Below are 6,282 nucleotides of genomic sequence, written 5' to 3'. Positions count from 1 at the left end.
AGTACTTTGAACTGCATGAAAATGAAAATACAACATACCCAAATTTAAGGGATGCAACTAAAGCAGTGCATAAAGGGAAATTTATAGCTTTAAATACCTATACTAAAAAAGAATAGCCAGGCACAATGGCTCACGCCTGTAATCCTAGCACTCTGGGAGGCTGAGGCGGGCGGATTGCTCGAGGTCAGGAGTTCAAAACCAGCCTGAGCAAGAGCGAGACCCCGTCTCTACTATATAAATAGAAAGAAATTAATTGGCCAACTAATATATATAGAAAAAATTAGCCGGGCATGGTGGCACATGCGTTGATTCTTTGAAAGGAGCAACACAATCGACAACCTTTAGATGGACCAAGAAGAGAGAAGACACATCGCCAAAATTAGGAATGGAATAGAAGCCAAGATGGCGGCCAGCAGGAGGCTGATGAAGGAGCTTGAAGAAATCCGCAAATGTGGAATGAAAAACTTCCGTAACATCCAGGTTGATGAAGCTAATTTATTGACTTGGCAAGGGCTTATTGTTCCTGACAACCCTCCATATGATAAGGGGGCCTTCAGAATGGAAATCAATTTTCCAGCAGAGCACCCATTCAAACCACCGAAGACCACGTTTAAAACAAATATCTATCACCCGAACATCGATGAAAAGGGGCAGGTAGGTCTGCCAGTAATTAGTGCTGAAAACTGGAAGCCAGCAACCAAAACCGACCAAGTAATCCAGTCCCTCATAGCACTGGTGAACGACCCCCAGCCAGAGCACCCACTCCGGGCTGACCTAGCTGAAGAATACTCTAAGGACCGTAAAAATTCTGTAAGAATGCTAAAGAGTTTACAAAGAAATATGGGGAAAAGCGACCTGTGGACTAAAATCTGCCGCGATTGATTCCAGCGAGTGTGAGCAGAGACCCCGAGCAGTGCATTCAGACATCCCGCAAAGCAGGACTTTGTGGAAAATTGACACGTGCCACCACCTGGCGTTCGCTTGTGGCAGTTATTAAGTTTCTACAGTTTTCTTAATCGAAAGTGGTTTAGGTAACCTGTGAAGAAAGGATTAAAAATTTAAGATGTTCTAGTTCTGCTTTCTTTGTTTTAAAAATCACTGCTTCAATCTACTTTAAAAGATTGGTGTTTCTTTACTTGTCCAAATGTATCCAAAATTTTCAAGTTACATTTAGCCCATAAGGTTATAAAAAAAAAAAAAGGTTGTAGTTCCCCTTCTTTTTCTCTTCCCTTGCAACTCCCGTGTTCTTGCATTCAGTTTATTCCTCATTTATTCATTTCCCCAGACCCAGGCCCGTCTCCTCTGCAGAGAAGAGACAACTCCGGAGTTTCTGGTGGCTCTTCTTTCCCATTGTTGGACTTCCCATAATGGGAGTTGGTTTAAATTCTCCTGACTCGTTTATAACATCCTTTAAAAAATTTTAAAAACAAACTAACGGCCGGGCGCTGTGGCTCACGCCTGTAATCCTAGCTCTTGGGAGGCCGAGGCGGGCGGATTGCTCAAGGTCAGGAGTTCAAAACCAGCCTGAGCAAGAGCGAGACCCCGTCTCTACTATAAATAGAGAGAAATTAATTGGCCAACTGATATATATACATAAAAAATTAGCCGGGCATGGTGGCGCATGCCTGTAGTCCCAGCTACTCGGGAGGCTGAGGTAGCAGGATTGCTTGAGCCAGGAGTTTGAGGTTGCTGTGAGCTAGGCTGACGCCACGGCACTCACTCTAGCCTGGACAACAAAGCGAGACTCTGTCTCAAAAAAAAAAAAAAAAAAAAAAACTAACAACTACACCCCTCCTGACCACCCCCACCAAAAAAAAAAAAAAAAAGCCTTTTAAAGGGAGGCTTAGCTCTTGTGTAAAATTCAGGCTTGTCTTAGCCACAGTAACATCGATTAAATGGGCAAACCCCGACGTCAGTGTGCGTGACTGAACTGCGACTCGGCCGGCCAGCACGGGAAACCCTTCAATAACAGGTCTGTGGTGACCCCGAAGGGAGGGCCTGCCATCCAGAGGACGCTGTGCATGCTGTGTGTGATGAAATCTCGCACCAGAAAGGCTCCCCAGGCCAAAGGTTGGCACCCCTCCCTGCAGCCATTTTAGAAGATCTGCTGGTCCCTGCATGCCACGCTAAAGCCAGAACATCCATTTGAAATTCCAAGCTCATCTGTCACCAAGCTCCATCTGAATGTGCCACGGAGCTCGTGCTCCACCTCCTCAGTGGGCCAGCCCCACCACCGCCCTCCCGAGGTACAGCTTGATCCTTTGCAGCAATGGCGGGACTCGGCTATTGAACTAGCACCAGTCTGAGGTCACTGGGGCCCCCGCTGGACTCTTCCTTTGGAGCAGCTGGTGGCCCAGCCAGGAACAAGATGGCCTTCCCTCTCCCTTGAGACTCACAGCCTTTGCAGAGTCAAGCTCCACTTGAAGCGCACTCAGTAATATCCTTTAAATGTGTTTTATATTGTTTTGACTGCCTTTTTTTGTAGAAATAAAAATTGACCTTAGGGAAAAAAAAAAAAGAAAGAAATAGAAGCAACATCACCAACCCTACAGCAATTAAAAGAATGACAAGGTAATTCTACAAAAAACTTTATGCTAATCAATGAGACAACTTGGACAAAATGGACAAATTCTTAGAACTACACCAATTACCAAAACTTACTCAAGAAAATATAGATATATGAAGAGCATTATAACAAGTAACAAAATTGAATTAGTAAGTTAAAATCTGTCTACACAAGAAAAGCCCAAAGCCAGATGGTTTATCTGGTTAATTTTATTAAAAATTTATAGGAGGCCGGGCACGGTGGCTCACGCCTGTAATCCTAGCTCTCTGGGAGGCAGAGGCGGGCGGATCGTTTGAGCTCAGGAGTTCGAGACCAACCTGAGCAAGAGCGAGACCCCGTCTCTACTATAAATAGAAAGAAATTAATTGGCCAACTAATATATATATATATAAAATTAGCCGGGCATGGTGGCACATGCCTGTAGTCCCAGCTACTTGGGAGGCTGAGGCAGGAGGATCGCTCGAGCCCAGGAGTTTGAGGTTGCTGTGAGCTAGGCTGACGCCACGGCACTCTAGCCCAGGCAACAGAGCGAGACTCTGTCTCAAAAAAAAAAAAATTAAAACTTGCTGCTGATTAAGATGAGAATGATGAAGATTATGATGATGAAGATGATGAGGAAACTGAAGAAAAAGCCCTAGTGGGGAAATCTATACAAGATATTCCAACCAAAAGTGCACAAAAATCAAAACAGAATGGAGGCCGGGCGCGGTGGCTGACGCCTATAATCCTAGCACTCTGGGAGGCTGAGTCGGGCGGATTGCTCAAGGTCAGGAGTTCAAAATCAGCCTGAGCAAGAGTGAGACCCCGTCTCTACTATAAATAGAAAGAAAGTAATTGGCCAACTAATTTATATAGAAAAAATTAGCCGGGCATGGTGGTGCATGCCTGTAGTCCCAGCTACTCAGGAGGCTGAGGCAGGAGGATTGCTTGAGCCCAGGAGTCTGAGGTTGCTGTGAGCTAGGCTGATGCCATGGCACTCACTCTAGCCTGGGCAACAAAGTGAAACTCTGTCTCAAAAAAAAAAAAAAAAAAAAAACAGAATGGAAAAGACTAACTACTATCAACACCAAGATCAAAAGGTCAAGAATCTTTCATAAAACAAGAACAAACTCCTAAAACATCAAAAGCACCTAGTTCCATAGAAGACATTAAAGCAAAAATGAGGGCAAGTACAGAAAATTAGTGATTCTTTTCCCAAAATGGAAGCCAAATGCATCAATAATGTGAAGAATTGCTTCCTGATGACTGTCCAGGAGGCTATTCAAGAGCTCTGGCAGTGGAGGAAGTCTCTTTAAGAAAGCAGTTTAGTTTGATCAGGTCCCATTTATTTATTTTTGTTGCTGTTGTGATTGCCTTTGGGGTCTTCTTCATAAATTCTTTGCCTAGGCCGATGTCTAGGAGAGTGTTTCCAACATTTTCCTCTAGAGTTCTAATAGTTTCATACCTTAGGTTTAAGTCTGTTATCCAGCGTGAGTTGGTTTTTGTGAGAGGTGAAAGGTGTGGGTCCTGCTTCAGCCTTCTACAGGTGGCTATCCAGTTTTCCCAGCACCATTTATTGGATAGGGATTCTTTTCCCCAGTGCATGTTTTTGTCTGCTTTGTCGAAGATTAAATGGCTATATGAGGATGGTTTTATATCAGGGTTCTCAGTTGTGTTCTACTGGTCAATATTCCTATTTTTGTGCCAATACCAAATTGATTTAATTACTACAGCTGTGTAGTATAGTTTGAAATCTGGGCAACAAAGTGAGACTCTGTCTCAAAAAAAAAAAAAAGATGGAACTCCACTCTTTGCTTAGTTTTAAGTATGAATGGAATGTTATGATAGAACACAGTCATAGTGGTGGTCAGACAAATGGAGATGGTGGGGAGACAAAAATATATGTGTGAAATAAACTCAGTATTTTTTTTTTTGAGACACAGTCTGGCTTTGTTGCCCAGGTTAGAGTGCTATGGCATCAACCTAGCTCACAGCAGCCTCAAACTCCTAGCCTCAAGCAATCCTCCTGCCTCAGCCTCCCGAGTAGCTGGGACTACAGGCATGCGCCACCATGCCCGGCTAATATATATGTGTGTGTATATATATATATATATATATTTTTTTTTAGTTGTCCAGATAATTTCTTTCTATTTTTAGTAGAGATGGGGTCTCGATCTTGCTCAGGCTGGTCTGGAACTACTGACCTTGGGCCATCCACCCACCTCGGCCTCCCAGAGTGCTAGGATTACAGGCATGAGCCACCACGCCCGGTCATAAACTCAGTATTTTAATGAATAAAATATCAACTGGTGTCATCCACCATATTAACAGGCTAAGGAAGAAATGTCACATGATCTACAGGTTCAATACCACTTTATAAAATTTCTAACAGGCTTTCTCCAACTCCCAAAATTGATAAAGTATTCCTAAAATATATTATCTATGGAAATAGCAAGGACGAAGAATAACAAAACAGAAATTTGACAAAGAAGAACAAAACAGGAGGACATTCACCTCCCAATTTCAAATTACTATAAAGCAACAGTAATCAAGACAGTATCGTCCTGGCCTGGGGATAGACACATAGATCAATGAATCAGAACAGAGAGTCCAAAAATAACCCTTACACTTCTGGTAAACATTTTTGACAAAGGTGTGAAGTTAATTCAATGGGGAAAGAATAGTCTTTTCAACATTTGGGGTAGAAATCATTGGATATCCACATGCAAAAAAGATAAACTTAGATCTTCACACTATACTAAATTAACTCAAAATGGATCATAGACCTAAATATAAAAGTTAAGACTATAAAAGTTTTATTAATAGACCGGGTGTGGTGGCTCACGCCTGTAATCCTAGCACTCTGGGATGCCAAGGGGGGAGGATTGCTTGAGCTCAGAAGTTCCAGACCAGCCTGAGTAAGAGTGAGACCCCGTCTCTACTATAAATAGAAAGAAATCAGCCAAACAACTGAAATTAGCTGAGCACAGTGGTGTGTGCCTGTAGTGCCAGCTACTCAGGAGGCTGAGGCAGGAGGATCGCTTGAGCCCAGGAGTTTGAGGTTGCTGTGAGCTAGGCTGATGCCCCAGCACTCTAGCCCAGGCAACAGAATGAGACTCTGTCTCAAAAAAAAAAAAAAAAAATGTACAACATCATAAGTCATTAGGGAAATTCTAATTAAAGCCACGATGAGATCCCACTTTATATACACTAATGTAGAGCTGTGATGAAGAAGATGATACGACAAATGTCGGCAAGGATGCAGAGAATCAGAAACCTCCATACATATCTGGTATGAATGTAAAGTGGTATAGCGACCTTGGAAAAGTTTGGCAGTTTCTTAGAAAGTGGTTCATAAATTTACCATACAACTTAGCAATGCCACTCCTAGGTATGTACCCAAAAGAAATGTGGCGATGTTCACACCAACACTTCCACTTGAATATTCCTGACAGCATTATTCTCACTAATTAAAAAATAGAGACAGGCCGGGGGCGGTGGCTCACGCCTGTAATCCTAGCTCTCTGGGAGGCCGAGGCGGGCGGATTGCTCAAGGTCAGGAGTTCAAAACCAGCCTGAGCAAGAGCGAGACCCCGTCTCTACTATAAATAGAAAGAAATTAATTGGCCAACTGATATGTATATAAAAAATTAGCCGGGCATGGTGGCACATGCCTGTAGTCCCAGCTACTTGGGAGGCTGAGGCAGAAGGATCGCTCGAGCCCAGGAGTGTGAGGT

General features: G+C 43.3%; 1 pseudogene; it reads left to right on the top strand.

Annotated features, from left to right (window-relative positions):
- The first annotated feature begins 316 nt into the window (after nucleotides 1-316).
- On the top strand, nucleotides 317-1,668 carry LOC105862240 (ubiquitin-conjugating enzyme E2 L3 pseudogene; annotated as a pseudogene).
- The last annotated feature ends 4,614 nt before the right edge of the window (nucleotides 1,669-6,282 follow it).

Source organism: Microcebus murinus, chromosome X (genome assembly GCF_040939455.1).
Source record: "Microcebus murinus isolate Inina chromosome X, M.murinus_Inina_mat1.0, whole genome shotgun sequence".
Taxonomy (NCBI): Eukaryota; Metazoa; Chordata; class Mammalia; order Primates; family Cheirogaleidae; genus Microcebus; species Microcebus murinus.
The sequence above is the reverse complement of the archived record's forward strand: the minus strand, read 5'-3'. Positions and strand labels throughout refer to the sequence as shown.